Below are 21,231 nucleotides of genomic sequence, written 5' to 3' on the forward strand. Positions count from 1 at the left end.
TCCAGATGATCTCACCCAGCGGCTTCGTGTAAATGTTAAACAGCACGGGAGACATTATGGTGCCCTGAGGGACACCAGGTACAACCTCTCTTTTAGACGAGCACCTGTCTCCCAGCATCACCATCTGGAATCTACCTGAGAGATAGGAACGGAGCCACTTCAACGCAAAGCCCCCGATTCCCAACTCTCTCAGGCATTCCAGAAGAATACCATGGTCAATGATATTGAAGGCTGCTGAGAGGTCAAAGAGCACCAGCAGGGTCACACTTCCCCTGTCTATGCCCAGACAAGGATCATCGACTAAGGCGACCAAGGCAGTCTCCACTCCATATCCTGACGTAAATAGTGGAAGTTTAGTTCTCTACTTTTGTTTGGTCAACATTCTTGTACCAGAAGAAAGTGGCATTCTCTCATACTCTAGGATAGAACATGTAGAATCTTTTAATCTTTGTTATTTTGGATTTTAGCTCCTAAAACCCCTTAGCCATCCAGTTCACTAGCTAAGGGGTTTTAGGAGCTACAGTTCAAAATAACAAAGATTAAAAGATTCTACATGTTCTATCCTAGAGTATGAGAGAATGCCACTTTCTTCTGGTACAAGAAGTAGATAAATAGGTACGTACCACTTTCAGTGGAAAGGTAATTGTGTTTGGTGCAGTCGTGCTGGCCACATGACTATCAGAGTACAACGCTGGCTATTTGGCATAGTAACGGAGATGAGCACCACCCCCTGCAGTTAGTTACAACTAGACATTCATGTCAAATGACTAACCTTACATTTACTTTAAAAGATTATTCTGTGCAAATAGTTCATCACTTGTAGCACCTGTACAGTCACATCCCATGTTGGATCAAATCGTTTTTTAAAATTGAAACACAGTTGAAAAGTTGAGAAACATATTTTCAAACAGTCCTGACCAGTTCTGATTGAGGCAGGGTACAGACTGCCAGAAAGAGGCACCAGGGAGGCGCCTCTCTTTTCTGTGTAGCAGTGCCGCAGCAACCAAATTGTACGACGCTGCTGTGCAGAAAAAATGGAGCAGTAAAAAGCAGCTGCGACATCACAGCTGTGCACTCCATGTGGGTGGTGCTGCACAGCTGCAATGCCTTCGTTACATGCGAGGGTTGCCGGGCATATGGGCACTCTGCCCACCAGTCAGCCGTCGCACGTAACAAGGGCACCGCAAAGGCCCATCTGTTGAGGGCCATAGAAACATATTTTTTGAGTGTTTTCCCAATAAATGTCTTAGGGCTGAGAAGACGGGCCAGGATAACATGGGCCAAGCCTATGCTGTCTCAAATTAGGTAGGTCATTCCTCAGGCAAACACCCTCTGAACAAATTCTGCCTAGAAAACCTCATGATAGATTCACCTTAGGGTCACCATAAGTCAGAAATGACTTGAAGGCACACAACAAGAACAATATAGCTATATGACACAGAACCTTGGGGATCTTCATGTTTGTTTGTTTTGCTTAAGATGCTAAGAAAATAATCAAATATTTCAGCTACAGACATGGAAGTGATCTGTGATTTGACAGTTGTTTTCTGGGGGAAGATTTCTTGTAAAATTCATGAAGACCTATAAAGTTCTTTGCTTTCGCTTCATGGTTTTGTGCATAATGGTCCTGAAAAATACCATATCTGTAATGCAAGTTTTATTTGCTGGTGCATAGGAGTAGGAGAATCCTGTGTAAAAATCATACACATTCAAAGGGACCCCCATTTCAATTCTACTCTAGATCTGGCTTTTTTGCCTATATTTTTGTGTAGAGTCTATCTACCTGTCCTTCCATCTTACTTTGGAATGCTTAGTTTGTGTGTATATGGGCAATAAGGGAGAGACATCTCTCTCTCTCTGTTTCCAACCTCCATCTAGAAAAACTGTGGTTCTCTATACAAAGTGTTTTGCACATAAAATGTTCAGATGTTCAACTACTTGTTGATGGTATTGTTCCCTTCTTCCTGCATTACACTTGGGGGAAGAAAGCCAGCCACAGATGCTGGTGAAACATCAGGAATAAATTCTTCTAGAACATGGCCACATAGCCTGAAAAACCCACACAAAACTATGGATGCTGGCCATGAAAGCCTTCGACTTCACAAAGCTATCCAATGTTTGGTTCCTATGTATGGAAGTGAAGTAGTTCAGGAGGAGTTCAGATAGTCTTTGGTACATCCTATCGTCAATGAACTTCACTCAAAATGCTAATGAAAACCACACTGATTGCCTGTGATCTGCCATTTTCTATATCATATGAGTATCTGAAAGGGAAGGGTGGAACTGATTCATGCTTTTAAGTACTAGAAAGTAAAGGGTTTGTGCCAGTTTCCCCTCTAATCTTTGATCTCGACTCTGCTAAGGATCTTCCTACTCAGAAAGATTTAGATACAGCCACTTTGGTTTTGATTCAGAACTTCTTTATTAACTGTTCTTCATGTGCATCAAAGTTTAGAATGTGACTTAAATGGCTGTGTACATGAAAGATTAAATTGAATCAAGGACAGAACAATTAAGGTGTGTAATAATTGTGCATCAAAGTTTAGAATGTGCCTTAAATGACTGTGTGCATGAAAGATGAAGTTAAATCAAGGACAGAGCAATTAGGTTTATAATAATTGAGAGAGGAAATGAATTGTCTTTAATTTGGCATAAATCCCAAGCACGGCTACTTAGGCTGTTAGGAATTGTGCACCTATTTATAATTAGTTAGACCCAAGAATCTGGGGGATTTTTGTTCCTTCAGAGGCTGGGAATATGCATTTCTGATCTGAATAATGCTGCAAGTACAGGTATGCATCTTCCCTTCCTTAGGTCTAACTGGGTTGAGTGCCTTTGGACATCCATATACATCACAAGGAATGATGCAGCCTTATTTCCTCATAATTCACAACCACTGACATTTGGTAATGGATGGGATCCCAAAGCTATTAGACTGCTTAAAGATGGTGTTGGCAACCACAGTTTTTGTAGAGACAACTGTGAGACTACTTGATTGTAAAAATGGCATGATCCTTTCCCATTAAACTTCCCTTAGGTCGTGAATATAAGGATAGCAGTCAGATGAGTCTGTTGACAAAGGTCTGCTTATTAGAACCTAATGTGTGCTAAATATGGCAAAACAAGACAGACACTGTGTATTTTAGATTCTGGATTTTGACAGAGGAAAGGAAAAGATGATGTTTTTATGACATTCAAAAAACAATCAGCTCAAACATTGTTCAGTGGGAGAGAATGTGGAATTCATTCACCAGTCTTCACACATAAATACAGAATATTGGCCAGTGGTTTTTGAGTCTCATCTCAGCACTACTGGCTCCTTAGCAAGAATATGACAAAGTGAGAGAGGAAAAACATAATGCTTCTTTGGAAAGCACATTATGAACTTACATGATGTTGCATCCGGAAACAGATGAGCTTTGGGCTATTCCTGGTCCGTTTAACCAGTGAAACCCATCACATTTTAAGTCTTCTCTTTCTCTGTGTAGAAGGCAGAAATATAACTCAATGGGATAAGGGGAGCTGCAGAATTGAATTCATAATACCTGTATTTATAATTTGCCCACACATTTTTAAGGTGGTAATTGCTGACTAATTAGAGCAGATTCACCCATTGTCCATGTGAGTGTACACTGACCAGCTAAAGGAAAACCCCAGTTCTTCTTATGGGATAGGTCACTTCCGATCAGTGATACAGTTGTCTGCAAAACTAATTTCTCAGAGTGTTACAGTTGTCAGCAAAATTAATGATCTGTGGCCAGCATAATACTAGAATAATACTAGAATACTAACATAATTCATATCAAAAATAGTACATACGTTATGTGAGTCTGCTTGCAAAGATACAGTATGATTACCTCATATGATATTTGTTCTGTAATGTATCTCCCTGTACTCAAATATATGAAGTTAATTCATTCACCATTTCCCAGTGATCCAGAAAGGGGTATGTGAGTACTTTTTTATGTGCAGCAGTCCTGAAAAGTTAAGTTGGCAACAGTCTGACTCTTTTGAAGTTACATCTTAAACTGATGTATTTCTGTGTGGTGGAAACACTCTGTTCAGATTCCTTGCCTTTTGGTGTATTTTGCCACAAGGAAAAGCAAACACATAAACCCTCAAGAACCTAGATGCTTTCAAGATGTCTCCTTCCCAATAATTTCTGAACCAAACATACATACATACTGACTTCTAAATTCATGGAGTGAAGCAGTTTTATTGGTTAAGAATAATGGATCTTTTTAACCTACTTGGGTTTGACAGAAAGCAGTACATAAATTATCCTCATTTCCCACAATGTGTTAGAATACACATGGAATTAATTTAGGGAACATAACATAATTGAATGAGAGCCAGTGTGGTGTGGTGGTCTGAACATTGGACTACAACTGTGGCGACCAGGGTTCAAATTGCCATTCAGACATGGAAACCGTCTGGGTGGCAATTCTAGCCTCAGAAGAAGGAAAAGACAACCACCTGCTGATCAAATCTTGGCAATTAAATCCTGTAATAGGATCGCCTTAGGGTCATCCTAAGTCAGAAATGACTTGAAGTCACACAACAACATAATTGAATAGTATGGCCAAAACCTCTATGGCAACATGTGGCTAAAGATGAACTCTGCTTTGCTTTTGCCCTAAAATGAGAAATGTCTGTCTTGCAGAAGAATTAAACATTTTGTTGGTGACAGCACTGGCATTCATTGGTCTCTGTGTGTGTTTGCATACATGTGCATTTTTCCCTTCACTATCATGAACATCAAGACAGCAGCATCAGATTTAATGCAGGAAATGCAGTTTCTGAAATATTATATATAATTTTTGGCTAATCTGCTGTTAGGTTTTTTTATTGATGCAGAAAAGGGAAAGAAGCAGCTGGTTCTGATGTGATTCCTTTACCAACTTGCTGCTTTTTAGAGAGAGAAAAATCACAAGGGATTTTTTTTAAAGCCCTGGATAGAATTACTAGCCACAAGCTTTTAACAGTGTGTGCTTTAGGAAAAGGTGGGTGATGTTTCAGTGCTATGTATAGAGAACTCAGCTGCAGTACTTACAATCTATGTATTAAAAAAAAGACATCCCATTAAACTCTGATCAGTTACATCAACTCAATGTTATCAAGCATCACTTGTCAAGACTCTTATTTTATTTATGCTTGTATCCAGGTCATTGGCTTTCCATTGACTTGGCTGTCTCTCTGCCTTGAATGTATTCTTGGCAAGGTGATTAATGCAGAAAAGTTCCTGTGCCTAAATTTCAGCAGGAGTTGCAAGATGCATGTTACAGTACTTGTGTTTTCTTTTTCTCTAATGATTCAGGAGGTTTATAGACTTATTATTTTTTTAAAAAACCTATTGGCATACAATTTTTTGGCATTTTTAATTGTTAAACAATATACAGTTGACTCCGTATCCATGGATTCTGCATTCACAGATTTCAAGCATACACATCTTGAAAATATACCCCCCCCAAAAAAAAAAGCACGCCCCAAAAAACTTAATTTTGCCATTTTATAAGGGACACCATAGGACTTGAGTATTCACAGATTTTGGTATTGGGGGGTCCTGGAAATAAACCCCACTGGATACCAAGGACCGCTGAAATAATCTTGGTTTTCTCTGAGTCATGATCTTTAAACACTATTTCCATTAGCTGGTTGCACTACCGACACATATTTCATTCTTAATATACCCAGATTTTCCTAAATCATGGTTTAGCATTCAGAATGAATCCAGCCACAGGAAGAGATACAATTTTGGAGAGTAGAATAATAAGAAGATACTAGGCTCTGGTGATGGGGAGCACTTGGTGAAGGGGAAAAATGAAAAAAGAGAGAAAAGAAGGGGGGAGAATTAGTAATATAATTAATAGTATTATACCTTTGTGTAACTGTGAAAAGTGTATGGTGAAAAGAAGAAGCAAGAAGAATGAAGATATTAATAACAACTTTATGTGTGTGGTGTTTTTTTAAAAAAATTACTGGTTTAATTAAAATTAAATGGTTTGATATGAATAGATTTATATAAGGTAGTAAATAATGGATAACTAATGTGATATATCATATATATGTGGAATATTATGTCAAAGTTTTCTTATATTATTGTATGTAGATTAAAATACCAATAAAGATTAAATTAAAAAATGAATACAGCCACTCAAATTCATACTGAGCTGGTCATTTGAATCGGGTATCTCTAGCTAATTCTCTAAACTACCACACTACATCACTCTAGATTTGTGAGACGGCTGTATTCATGGAATGGCAATATTATTGCCTGTTATAGATATGGGAAATAATAGCCTCTGTATGATGTGACTGAACGGTGTTGTCCAAAATCATTTACATTTTTGGATAACATTATCAACATAACCTAAATTCCATTTTAATAACAACTGTGTCCATACAGTATAAATTTTTGTGTTAATGAAGTAATCTGACATATATGAGTCTGCTGTAGATGCAGTATCATAAATGTCGTATTAATTCCTGAGAAATAAAGCAAAACTGAGCATGTTCTGACCCTTTGTGGCCCTAAATCTGCTTGCCTATATCTCTCCCTGCAGCATGAAGCAGAAACAGATTTTAAATCCACTTGAGTGACAGCATCAATGTGTGATGTTAATATGGGGCCACACTTTCAGATATTCAGAAGATGGATGCTGTCATATTAATGTATTTCCTGCACCATTTTTCATCCATTGAGCATAAACCAGACTCAAATGGATCAAAATCAATGATCCATTAATTTTAATAGCAGGTTACATTAATGATATATGGAAATGCCTTATTGATTATGTTCCTAAAATGAAAATCTCTATACTAATAGAATAACACACCAGTGCAGGTAAGTAAGCTGGAAAATCCATGATGAATTAACAGAAGAGTTAGAATGTAAATAACTCATTCCTTTTGTACAAACTCAAGTCTATTTTACTTTGTCTTTCAAATGCTGGGTTTGTCACCGTTGTAGACACGTACAGATCAAATGTAAATTCCTTGAGAATTAGTTGTGTCCACTGGGTATGATGGGGCTGTCCCCATTGAGAATGATATATTTTTCAAATCCTGCTTTCTACTCTATCGTAGGCGGCAGGAGAAGCCAGTTCTAACTTGATTTATTGTTCAGTTTGTAGTGGCAATCACTCTTGTGAATGTATGGAACAGTTTTGTCAATTTGGCAACAAAGGTATTCAACTTTTGACAGGTAGCAACACTGAGGGTCTGATAATGCTGTGAACCTGAATTGTCCACAATAATTCTGGTGGTCTGTTTGTAAATAAAGGAAAGGTTATGCCTTGCACGAGAGCAAAATACACCTCAATGGGAAAAAGCTGCCATTAAATTTTTCCTCTCTTAGGACAAATTACTATAGCTTAGAAAAATTACTTTTGGGATTGTATATCACATTGGCCATATTGTAAAGCATAATAATATCCAAAATTCATGAAATAGTGATACCTTTATTGGGACAACCAAAATACACAAACTATATTTTGCAAGCTTTCAAAGCTCCACTGGCTCTTCATAAGGCAAAGGTATTAAAAATCATACAGGAGGAAAAAATTATGATAGTATTAGTCACAAGCCTGCATTTTGTCAAGGTGTAGCAGTTCTCAGTTCAGGTGGTATTGGAGGGACATTCATGCAAGCAGGCCTTTCCTCCTTCTGGCCTTGTGGGTATTCCAGGAGATAAAATTTAAGTTCCATTAGCAAGGCAAAAAGATGCTCCTCTTGAGATTATATTATTAACCTTTATTTATAAAGCGCTGTAAATTTACACAGCGCTGTACATACAGTCTTTTTAATTAGACGGTTCCCTGCCCTCAGGCTTACAATCTAAAAAGACATGACACAAAAGGAGAAGGGAGTAGTGGTGGGGAAGGGGATGAGGTCCAGCAGTTCCTCTCTACCTCCGAGGCCTGAACCAAGGCAGATGGACTGGAGAGAGGGCTTGGCTTCATAATGGATGGTTAATCTTCTTCCAGGGAGCCAGCTGCTACATCTTGACAAAATGCAGGTGTGTGACTAACATCGTCATAATGTTTTCTCTTGTATGATTTTAACACCTTTGCCTGATGAGGAAGCCAGTAGAGCATCAAAAGTTTGCAACATTCATTTTGTGCATTTTGGTTGGTCCAATAAAGGCATCACTGTTTTGTTGGTTTTGGATGTTATTGTAGTTTGGGACTGTAGGTACAACTACAACTACATTTGCCCTTACTGCTCACCCATATAACATAGTCATTCTGAGTAGGTGCTCAGTGTGGTAGTCTTCTCAGTCGTGTCCCCAAAGGAAAGGTCAAATATGCAGGCCAGTGTGTTGATCATTGATCTTTATCAACAAATCGTTTCAAGCCATTTTCATCAACCCTAAATTGATCTTATTCCTTTCAAGACCAAGCCAGCCCTTACTACTTTGCATAATAAGAGCAAAGTTGCAATAACATGCTTTGGAAAAATACACTCGTCCTTTGGTATTCGCGGGGATCCATTCTGGACCCCTCCAACCCCCCCACCCTTGCGGATACCAAAATTCATGACCTCCTTTCCCTCCCTCCTTCTTCCTTCCGGCACCAGGGCCACCGGGGCCTGTAATTCATGTCGGCTGCATGGGGACTTGCTTTCCCAGCAGCACTCAGGGCCCAGAGTCCACACACCCTGCCCCTCCGTCTCAGCCAATGGATGTATTGCACGTCCATTGGCTGCGGCAGAAGGGGACAGGGAGGGGAGTACATATGCTGGGCCTCGAGTGCTGCTGGGAAAGCAAAACCCCATATGGCCGGCATGGTTTACAGGCCCTGGTGGCCCCAGGGAAGAGGGAGGGAGGAAGGACTTGCCATCCGCGAATGATCAAAACCGCAAATGGCAAGTCCACAGATACCGAGGGACGAGTGTACTCCCTCCTGCATGCTACTGTAAGACAACAGGAAAATGTACAGAAGAAGGAGGATGGCAAATGATGTCATAGTTCATACTAGTCTAAATGTCCTGGTGTTCTGACCTATAGCCCTGGCTCCACTACACCAATGCTCTAAGATCTTACATAATGAAAAACAAGAGGCAAACCATCTAAGCACCATCACTGCTTAGAGTGTCTGAGGTTTGTAAACTTCAATAATTGATACATTGCATAGGCTAATAAGGTTGGCAGCAGCTATCTGGCCATTGAGATAATGCTTCTTCCTTTGAGTAGATTATGATGATTATTACCTTAGCTGAATCGTAAATGAAAATTGCGTTCCTAATATTAAAAAAGTAAAAAGCCACAGGTGATATCTAGTATTCCTCTTGATAGTTTGCCAGAAGATGATTACCCTCTGATATTTACACTTGGGAATAATAGAAAATAACTGTGATTGATATTTGATATACAGTTAGGGTAAAGAATTACAAGAAATTTGTTGAGATAAAGGATTAGCAGATGCCATTCATTTTCATATTATATCTCATACTTGGAACTTGATACAACCTGATGGTTTATAATTACTGAATTAATATGGATTATCCTGAATGAAAATGAATGCTAAAGAGCAAAAAATCTGTAAGAGCAAACAGATCTGCCGTATAGTGCAGCGGTACAAGTTTTGAACTTGTCTGGTTGACTAATAAAGGAGGGCTATCTTATTTAATTATACAACACTAGAACTTACATCAAAAGCAAAGATACACATAACAGCCTAGAGATATAGAAGGAGTAAAGTATGACAAAATTTAACTCTTTAAGTGGCACCTCAAGAAAATTGCTGATACTAGGCAATACAGAAAAAACTGAAAGATGAGTCTGAAGATCCTTGTGGAGAAACAGAGAAAAGATTAAGGACACTCGATTTAAAAGTTTGGATCCTGCTGTAGAACAGTGGTTTCCAATCTTTAGTCCTCCAGATGTTTTGGGCTTCAGCTCCCAGAATCCCTGAATATTGGCCAAGCAGGCTAGGGCTTCTGAGAACTGAAGTCCAAATCACCTGAAGGATCAAGGTTTGGGAATCAATGCCCTAGAATGTGGTAAAAACAATGCAGACTTAACATGAAGAAAGAAAATGTCAGTTCTATCAGATAGCCAGACAATCAGCACAGGTGTGAAGATATGGAAGCAAGGCAGCCTTACCCTGTCTGGTGCGTTAACATGATCAGTGGTGAAGGAACATCTAAAATATCTGAAGGACATCAGGTTGGGGAAACTAGAGAAAAGACAATGATTATAAGGATGGAGACTTAGTATGGAAGATTGCATATCTACAGATACAAAGCTGTATTATGTTGAATCTACTAGTCTGTCCAACCCAACATTTTTTCAAGTATCTGTGGAATCATATCATGTGAAAATAAATGTAGGAGATTCTCTGTTGTGTTATCTTGAGTGGAACACTTTCTGTGTGAAAATACAAGTGGCATTAACATTATAAACTTTTTCACATCATGTCAAATCCCCTGCATTTTAAATTGGTTTATAAACAGTGAGTGGTGAGTGGTACAGCTGCTTTTTATGTATATTCTGCCCTTTTCTTTGTTATTTGTTGTGCTTTTACTAGGCTTTTTAAAAATTGCCATGTTGTAAACCAGTCTTAATACCACTAGATATCTTGTCAAATTAACAAATGAACATCTGAGAACATTTCTGAAGTGTGGGGTATAAATACAATTAATAATAATAATAATAATAATAATAATAATATAAAGATGCCTGTATAAATATTTAAATAGATAAAAAACACAAGAAACATACAATGGGCTGTCTCTGCAATCGGAGTTGTGTTGTTTGCTGTGTGGTGCCATATCTGATCTAGTTCCTAATGTGTTCCCTTAGGTTAGGTTAGGTTAGGTTAGGTTAGGTTAGGTTAGGTTAGGTTAGGGATTCGCCTTTTCCATTTCAAAACATTATGACTTGTTGCTAGATGAACCAGTGATCTAACACTCCCATTATATTGTTGATGACAATATGGCCAGAACAGGATACTGCATTAGAAGAACACAAGACTATTATAGCATGAGTCATCTCCTATCATTCATTCCTAGTACCCAGGAAATTGGTTTGGGCCAGGGGCACTTCAAAGGGTAAACTATATTTCCCATTAATAGGCTTGTACCCTTCGAGTATGTCAACTTTTCCTTTATTGTTTGGGGTTCTTTTCTTTCTTTTTAAAATGCAAGTAGCATTCAGAAGTTTGGGCTGACTAAGATGTTTTTTTCCCCTGAATAGTTATGCTCCAGGTACTTTTCAGGTGCCAAATATTTGTTTATGTTCTGCTCTTGTCTGTTGTTTCATATGGTTAAATTCCTTAGAGAGAATTCTCTTAAAAGCTTCTTATTTAACTCAGAATGGAGCATTTTGAAATGCTGTACCTTCCATACTCCCTCTGGAGTGCCACATCACAATCGGCTGGCGGGGCTGTCATTAGAAGCTGCTCCTATTTGTGTGTCTTTCTGTTGCTATGAGTAACCTGAATTATTTGCCTTCCTTTGCCAAATTGCTTTGGAAGTCCTTGCTTTATGGACCTCATAAAGCATTCTGTGTTGTTGTAGTGTTTAGTTTGGCAGGAGCAGGCCCTCACTTGTTCTACCTGGGGCAGTGGGACATCACCCTTATATGCACTGAAATTGTTTTTCACTTTATTGCACTTTCTTGGCAAATTGTACTATGATTTATTTATTTTTAAAAAGCAACAAAAACATGAAACACAATAAAGAATGTGAGATGCCTTTAGCAGATTTGTTATAGCATGGATTATAAACCACTTGTTTATACACAGGGTGTTGTCCAATGCCTGTGTTTGAGGATAGTATCTTTTCCCTAAGGTCAAACCAAAATTAGGTGGACTATATGGTAATTATATTATTAACATTGGCCTGCAACAAAACAGTTGGTGGTGGAACAAAAATCCTTATTAAGGCAGTTAATGCAGTACATGTAACGTGGTAATCATCTGTAGTTTATTGCTATGATCTGTGTTTGAAATTGTTATGATCTGACTTGGTAAAGCAATGTTTGCTGCTGCTGCTGCTGTTGTTGTTGTGTGCCTTCAAGTCATTCCTTACGGTGGCTCTAAGGCAAACCTATTATAGAGTTTTCTTGGCAAGATTTGTTCAGAGGGTGTTTGCCTTTGCCGTTGCCTTTCCCCGAGGCTGAGAGAGTATGACTTGCCTAAGTAGGCTTCCATGGCCAAGCAGGGATTCATACTCACTTCTCCAGAGTGGTTATTCAACACTCAAACCACTACACCATGTTCTGCTGGCAGCAGCCACTAGCCATGGCCATGGGGCCTACTTGGTCACTTGCTGATCTCTTCTCGCAATAACCTTTTCAAATAGGCGCACAGAGAGTTGCACCTCGAAAAATTGTTAACATAGACCATACACAAAACTGTTTTGATGACTAGCCTATTAATACATGTAGTATGCTAAGAAACCATGATCCTAACTCAAACTTGTAAATGCATTCTTTCAGCCAGTTGTGTCTCATTGCTTTCCACCTTCCATATTTTCAACATAAATCTGTTCCCTTAGCCAAAAGGATTCAGATTCTTCTATTACATTGATTCTTCTATTACATAAACTTGCAGCAGTTCCACTGGCTTTTGAACTGCTGTAGATTTGTGGGGAGGGCTTTCTCTCCATTTCACCACCTTACCAGGCTCATCTTCTGAAGACATAGGAAAGACCCTGCTTGGTGGCTGCTTCTAGAGTTTTGAACCTCCTCCCAAACGAAGTTTGCTGTGTCCCTCCCTTCTTGTTTAAACAAGCTTCAGCCTTGGGCAGGGTGGAGTGATGTGCAATTGAGTATGCTGGGTTTTTATTCCCATATTATTCAGTGGTGCTTATGTGAACAAGCATGATTCATCTTGGCAATCCACAGGTGGTCAAAATGGCAGATTAGAAGGCCACCAATATGGAGGGCCTACTGTATGTGGTCCTCTAAACAAATTGATGAATGGAGCCACCATCTTAATGTAGTTTTCCAGCAGACTTTTGTGAAAAACAGCAGCATAAAAATAATTCCATCAGAAGTTTTTACTAGGAAAGTTACTTATTTTTGCAGTCTTTTCCAAGGTAGAAACATGCATTAATGCCTTTTCCTTTAATATGTTGTTCTTTGTTTAATTCTCTTTCACCCTGATTGCTTAAGTACTCCTAATAACTAACCATTTTCCTTATTCTGAACCACATTCATTCCTGTCAATATAAAGATCAGTTGATCATTATGTTGTAATTTATTCTTTCTGTGTAATAGCCTGAAGTGTATTAAGCAGTGAGCCTGCCAACTTGCTTTGTGGTAGTTATTTATTTCACGTACTTTGTCTTTCCTCTATTATGTACTTCAAGATTTTCCCTAGATTTTCTGCTGACATCCCATAATTGCAGAATACTGATATCCAAGTGTCTTCACATTGTCATGCATATCACATTTTTTAAACACCATAACCCCAGCTTTTGTAGTATATGCATTTGATATGCATTTGGGGATTATAAGAGTCACAGGAGCATTTCTGAATCTAAGGGCCCTGTAGGACAAAATATATAAACTACTTGTGTCCAGTATAGCAAACTGTGAATGTTTAAAAATGAATCACACCTTAGTAATTTTTGTTTCCCCATTCTTTCAATTTCTAAAAAGCTGATTAGGAATTGCATTTTTTTTTTTAAATTTCAAGATCATGAAACTAGATGGTTAAGTAGTGTGCTACCCTTAAGAACTGTTGAGGAACGTTGGGAAAGATGGTGAATCATTCCCTCTCTTTTTGCTCATTTTCAGCAGACTCCTCCCTTAGTCAAAAGTCTAAGCAATAGAGGGGAGCACGAGAGTGCTTGTGGAAAATGAAATCAGGGTGCATGTCCAATTTTCCTCCCACCCATTCCAGAAGCACATACACACACCAGTCCTCCAACCCAATGTGTGTGGTATACAAATGCATTCCACATAACATTTAAAGTAGCAAATGGAGGGCAGACTTACAACAGTTTAAAGCAGTGTTACTTAAAGTACTGGTCCACAGACTGGTGCAGGTCCAAGAGCCATTCACTGCCATCCTGTGCAAGCTTTCAGGAAACTATGCAAATAAAGTATGTAATAATATGGCACAAATATTGCAGCAGTACCTGGCACACGGGAGAAATGAATTGACAGCCTACATTCTCAGATAAGTTGAGAAGGATCACAGCGTAGATGACCGCTGTCAGTGTATGGAAGTTTGAGGGATGACTATCCAGTTTTTCTCAGATGTGCGGACTAATATCTTCCCTCCCTCTCTCTTGACCACCTGTGTCTGTGACCTGAACACTTGGTCTCACTGCACAAAACAAACCTAAATTGGATTTTTTGTAATGGAGGGGAAAGACTGTAGAGGTGGCCATTTGTAATGACCTCTAAGTCTGCCTTGTGGCTTCTATACTTGGGTCAAAACAATTTGACTTTTGTCACATCATGGTGCATGATCTTGACTGATTCTCTCTATTAATGAAAATGAAGAAATACATTTGATAGAGTGTTCAAATGAAATAGTCAGGTGTAGGTAAGGACTATCACTTGATTCAAAAATAGCTGCATCTCACAATAGACATTGCAAGAACCATCTTCACAAGTCCTTAAAAATGCCTTAGTGATAAAATGTGTTCCTCATGTCATTAGGAAAATATCATTCCAGATAGAGGATAATTGCTATATTTCTCCAGCCCCTCTGATCATTTTTTCTTTCAAAAATTTAACCCAAAATTGTAGTTGCTGTAGCAAATTATTTTGAACAGAATGTGATTACATGTCTGCTACATTTGACATCTCACAGTCTGATTTCCATCTAATTGTACATCCACCATATACTGTATATGCAGTTGAGGCAGCGAAACCATTGCCATATTTTTAAATATGGCACCACAATCAGTATTATAGGTGTTTCAATCTAGAAGTAAGTTTTCCAAGTGGTGATATTAAAAATGTCAGTTACAAGATTAATCTGTGGTGAAGACTGAAAAATTCAATTTGGGGCAATTTCATCTCATCATCACACCACCCTGTTGAAGGGTTAGAGTAAAAAAACTATCATGAAGGAAGATATTTTAATCAAGTTTTGCTGTGTTGTTTTTAATGCTTACCTTGTACCATAATCTTTAGATAGCTCTGGGTGCCATAAATAAATCCTAATAAATTAGATATGTACTGTTCAATTACTGGGAACTCATCAGCAGATACACCAGACCCCATTAATTGGCTACCTCTTTGCTTAGAAAATTTTCTCACCCAACCTGGGTTTAGAGATTACATTGGATCACTTGGGAGGATTTGGCCTCCCTGGATTAACTGCCTATTTTATATTTCAGGCAGCAAGGTGCAGCTGTAATTCAGGCATACTTGGCTAGTTCAAACAGAGTGGTTTTTGTTTGCAATTCTTTGTGTCTGTCTTTGCAAGCTAAGCTGTGATACTCTTGTGTATCCCTGCTTTTGTTTCATTTTCAAACTGTAGAGGAGTATGTGTTGCACTTGTATCAGTATGACTTTTTTTTTATTATCGTTGAATGGTAGGCTCTGGTGTCTTTCCAGTTAAACTCTGTGTATCTTTTGTCTCTGAAAATCAATAGAGAGAAAAAATAATAATACTTTTTGAAGTAGTAGTGGTACCTTCTACACAAAAAGCTTTTTATGTGCTTCCTGGTGACGAGGAGGTTTCTGGGGAGGCCAGACTGAGAAACACAAAATGGCTAAGGCCCTTACTAAACTTTGTTGTTTTTTGCATTTTCTTTAGAAACATCTGTAGAAAATTATTGAACACTGAAGCCAGATTCCAGCCCATTGTGATGCCCCAAGCTGTTGAATTCTGAGGTGGAAAAGTGGAGTCTGTGGATATCAGGGAAAGATGTTTAGCTTATCTGTTTAGAAAGATATCAGGGAAAGTTTTGCAGGATATCAGGGAAAGATGTTTAGCTCCAATATCTGAATAGCCCTGTTTTGTTCTATATATTGGGTGACCATTTATAGACAGGCAAAAGAGAGAACAAGACCAGTGCCAGAAGCCTGCAGGGTCTGGAAGGATTATGCAAATTATGAATATGTAAATTTGACATGGAAAATTAATATGGATGAAGCATGCTGTATTCAGCACATTCTTTACCTTTGTAGTTTGGAGGCTTTGACCTTGTGTCACAACATTGATTGCTAACATCAGATAGAAACAAAAGGGATACAGTATAGGAAAATGGTGTACTGGATGGGAAAAGGGGAATTCGGATGGTGAATTATAGAGGAGACATTATAGAAAGATGACTTTTCCTTAGGGTTGCCATAATTCTGGACCTCCAAACTGGGACAAATGTAGGACAAAAGTAGGACAAAATTTCAAATGTAGGGCACATTTTTTTTAAAAAATGGAGGACATGCAAAAAAATTGATTATTTTTAAAAAATGTTAATATAAATGCATGTTTCTTAGGCATGATCAAAATGGAGGACATTTTGGCATTGTTCCTAGACAGATGGCAGAAACGTACTTCCCTTTCTGGCCAACCTTCCTTCCCCATTCCAAACAGCACATTTGGGCATTGAAGAGGAGGAAGAGTGGAAAAGGCAGAGGAGGAGGAAGAGGAGAAGAAGAAGAGGAGGAGGAAGAAAAGGGAAGAAGAGGAGGAGGAGAAGAAGAGATGGAGAAGAGGAGGAGGAGGAGGAAGATGAAGAAGAGGAGGAAAAGGAGGAAGAAGGGGAGGAAGAAGAGGAGGAGGAGGAGAGGAGGAAGAAGAAGAGGAGGAAAAAGATGAAGAAGAAGGGGAGGAAGAGGAGGAGAAAGAAGAAGGAGGAAGAAGGGGAGGAAGAAAAGGAGGAGGAGAGGAGGCAGAAGAAGAGGAGGAGGAGAAAGAGGAAAGGCTCTTTCCTCTGCCTGGCTGCCTCCGTCGCCAACGGAGGAAGCCAGGCAAGGGAATGGGGCCTCGCTGAAGCGAAACTCCAAACCCCTGCCTGGCTGCCTCCGTCGCCGTTTTGCCCCCACCCCCGGGATTCCCCCCCCACGACGGAGGCAGCCAGGCAGGGGTTTGGGGCTTTGCTTCAGCCATCCTCCAAGCCCCAGCCAAGCCTGGAGGACTCTGCGATCGCAGAGGAGCCCCCAGGGCATAGCTAGGGCTTGGGAGATAGCCGTCCTCCAAGCCCCAGCCAAGCCTGGAGGACTCTGCGATCGCGGAGGAGCCCCCAGGGCATAGCTAGGGCTTGGGAGATAGCCGTCCTCCAAGCCCCAGCCAAGTCTGGAGGACTCCGCGATCGCGGAGGAGCCCCCAGGCATAGCTAGGGCTTGGGAGATAGCCGTCCTCCAAGCCCCAGCCAAGCCTGGAGGACTCCGCAATCGCGGAGGAGCCTCCAGGGCATAGCTAGGGCTTGGGAGATAGCCGTCCTCCAAGCCCCAGCCAAGCCTGGAGGACTCCGCGATCGCGGAAGAGCCCCCAGGGCATAGCTAGGACTTGGGAGATAGCCGTCCTCCAAGCCCCAGCCAAGCTTGGAGGACTCGCTGGGGGGGAGTCCCGGGGGCGGTGCCAAACCGGGGCGGGACCGTGCGGACCCGCCCCAAATCGGGAAAGTCCCGCCCCCAGGCGGGATATGGGAAGCCTACTTTTCCTGGATCTGATAACATACATTTTTTATATCTTGAAATCTTTGGTTCTACTGTGACATTTTTCAAAAATTACTTCTATGTGCAGTATGAGCTGCAAAGATTATTATTATTATTAATAATAATAATAATAATAAATTTTATTTATATTTCCCGCCTCTCCCTGTGGATTGAGGCGGGATTACCACAAAAAATTCAACAATACAAAATGCAAATACAATGTTATCTAAAAATACAAACAATAAAACAGTCAGCAATACTGCTACCAATCAATAAAATATCCAATCGTCATCTGTTCCTATACTATTGAGTTGGAAGTTGGGGGTGTTCTTTAGGATCAATTATAGCAGATCAAATGGATAGGCCCACCGGAAGAGATCCGTCTTAAGTGCCTTCTTAAAGGCTTCCAGTGTAATAAGTCGGATATCTTCTGGCAAGTTGTTCCATAGTTCAGGGGCTGTGGCTGTGAAAGCTTTATGGGAAGTTGTAACTAATCTGTTTTTCGTGTATTCCAATAGTTTCTTCCCTGATATTCTAAGAGTGCGGGGCAGATTGTGTAGGGAGAGGTGTTCCCTTAAATAACTCGGACCCAAGCCATGTAAGGCTTTAAAGGTAATGACCAACACTTTGTATTGCGCCCGGAAGCTGATCGACAGACAATGTAAAGATTTTAATATTGGAGTGATATGGTCTTATCTAGATGTCCCCGTGACCAATCTGGCTGCAGCATTTTGAATCAGTTGAAGCTTCTGAACTTGGTACAAAGGTAGCCCCATATAGAGCGCATTACAGAAGTCTAAGCAAGAAGTTACCAGAGCATGTGCTACTGCTTCAAGGTCCCTCTGGGCCAGGTAGGGGCGCAGTTGGTGTATCAACCGAAGTTAGTACTAAGCACTCCTGTCCACCACCTCCACATGAGATGACAACTGTAGAGACGAGTCCAGGAGCACTCCCAAACTGCGAACTTCAGCCTTTCGGGAAAGTGTAAGCCCGTCCAGGACTGGTTGACAAATCTCCATCCCTGGACAAGGGGTACCTATCGCAAGCACCTCCATTTTCTCTGGATTCAACTTGACTTTGTTTTCCCTCATCCAGCCCATTACTGACTCAAAGCAGGCATTTAGAGGAGAGATGCCATCCTTGGTCACTGCAGCAGTAAGAGACATAGAAAAGTAGATTTGGGTGTCTTCAGTGTACTGATAACACCCCGCCCCATGTCTCCAGATGATCTCTCCCAGCGGCTTTGTGTAAATGTTAAACAGCATGGGAGACAGAATAGTGCACTGAGGGATGCCAGATGTCAACTCTCTTTTATGAGAGCAGCTGTCTCCCAGCATCACCATCTGGAATCTGCCCAAGAGGTAGGACCTGAACCACTGTAATGCAGTGCCCCCGATACCTAATTCTCTCAGGCATTCTAGAAGGATACCATGGTCTATGGTATCGAAAATCGCTGAGATGTCCAAGAGCACCCACAAGGTCACACTTCCCCTGTCGATGCCCAGACAGAGATCATCGACCAAGGCGACCATGGCAGTCTCAACTCCATATCCCACCCTGAAGCCGGTTTGAAATGGGTCTAGATAATCGGCTTCATCCAAGACAGCCTGGAGTTGGAAGGCAACTGCCCTCTTGATCACCTTGCCCAAGAAAGGTAGTAAGGAGACCGGTCTATAATTATTTATTATCAGGTGATCTAGGGAGGGCTTTTTCAAGAGTGGTTTAACATTAAGTAAGCCTTCTTGAAAGAAGCCTTTCTGGTCTCAGATATTTGAAGGAAGTTTTGATTATCTGGTGGCAGAGGCTAGTGACTCTGCATATGTTTAGAAACATTCCTTTTTGCTAGTGAAAAAATTCATATCTGATCAGTTTACAATAATATATATGATACTATAGGTGCTCTTTTTACACTTTGGTCCTCCCCAGGCCCTAAATAGAGAACAAAGCCATATCTTCTAAAGCACCCAAACTGGTGTTCTCCCAATCCTTGTCATGAATTGGAATTCCCATTTTTGCAGCCAAAATGACCATTGTATAGGCTAACAGATCTAAACAGCTGCAATTTGGGAAGGCTATTCATAAAGGATGCTGGATAAAAAGAACAAAAAGCTTTCTTCTACAAAACGAGGAAAATGCCATCCTAGCTATGTACTCCTGTCCACTAAAAATGGGAAGAGCTCTGTAGTGATCTGAATTTTCAAAAGAACATTGGCAAATGAAATTATTTGGCCCTCTTGTGTGGGACATTAAGTCTGTATGATACATTATACAGAATAGTATTGTATTATATTATACATTATAGTGTGTGTGAAAGAGAGAGAGGAAGTGAGTTTGTGTGTGTGCGTGTGTGTGTGTTATAGTACAAGATAGTATTATATATTGTGGTATATAATCCTATATCACATTATAATATATACCTGTGTAGATTAATTTAACAGGACTCTTTTAACCTTCTAGTTGTCTTGAATTCTCCATGGGCCCCATACAATATGGCAGGCATAAGCAAAAAGATATAAACATTTTTGTACCTAGTGCTTTTCTTTACTAGTTTCCATATTGATAAGGATGTGTCCAACAGGAACAGTCATAACAGTCATAACACCGCTTTGATCTAATTTGGAAAAGCGGTATATAAATAAACATTATTATTATTATTATTATATCCCCTTTTTTGTGCTGAATAGCTTAGACATGGGCCCATGAAGAGGGGTCAGATCTTCCGTTCCCAACCTTTGAACCTCATTGTAGATTCTTAAAAGTGGTCTCTGTCGGCTTATAAATCCCACACCTTTAGAAGCATCTCTGTGTCATGGTCTTGAGGGAGAATAACTGGCTATTTGTCTAGGAGATTCTTGGCCCAGGAGATATCCCTATATCTCTGTGTACTGAGCTGTGTCTGTTTCCATTGACTGAAGGGACATGTGAGAACTTTCTTTGCATTTACTTTCTGTGCCACATTTTTTATCATCTGTGTGCCATCAGTAAAGCTGTACTTTTGTGGTATCAATGGCTTTGTTTTATTTCATCAAATCTCCAAATATCGTTTATTGGATGAGGCCCTTCAGCATATGACAGGCTCTCTGCAGCCTCCAGTTTAAGTGCTGTGAAGTACAGCACCTAACTATAGTCTGTAAAAGCACAAGTCTACCTTTATCCATCTGGAGTAATGTTCCTCATTACATATCTGACCAGTTTAAAAAAATCTGCTGAAGCTGAATTGTTTGGTAAGAAAATATCTAATAGTCTCTGATTTGGTTTAAATATCTTCAAACAAGGATCATATGTGAATAAATGAAGTTCAAATATTTTAAGAAGTCTTTAAATGGTGTTCTGACTCTTTCTCTGCATATTTGCCTGTTTTGATTGCAGTTCACATTTAACAGAGAACAGTACCTCTTCCCTTAGATTTTGAGAAAATGAGTTCAGCTTGGTAGTTGTTTGCTGAAAGATTTCTGGAGCATTCTGGGTTTTTCTGTTATGCAAGTCTCTTAATGGGCTGAGGCATACTTGTCTGTGAGAGCATTACCTTTTTCTCCTTCTACTGTAGTTTTTTTTTTAAAAAAACTGTTCATCACAGTGATACTTTCATCTTATAATAGAGCAGTAAGCTACGGCAGGGTGTACATTGCTCATTTTCTGCATGCCTCAGGTACCTTCAA

General features: G+C 39.9%; 1 protein-coding gene across 13 annotated transcripts in view; it reads left to right on the forward strand.

Annotated features, from left to right (window-relative positions):
- PTPRF (protein tyrosine phosphatase receptor type F) overlaps positions 1-21,231 on the forward strand; it is a 686,838-nt gene that overhangs the window by 536,373 nt on the left and 129,234 nt on the right. The gene's annotated exons all lie outside the window — the stretch shown is intronic.

The sequence above is a fragment of the Sceloporus occidentalis genome, unplaced genomic scaffold, assembly GCF_023333645.1.
Source record: "Sceloporus occidentalis isolate IW3139 unplaced genomic scaffold, rSceOcc1.0.p SCAF_3, whole genome shotgun sequence".
NCBI lineage: Eukaryota > Metazoa > Chordata > Lepidosauria > Squamata > Phrynosomatidae > Sceloporus > Sceloporus occidentalis.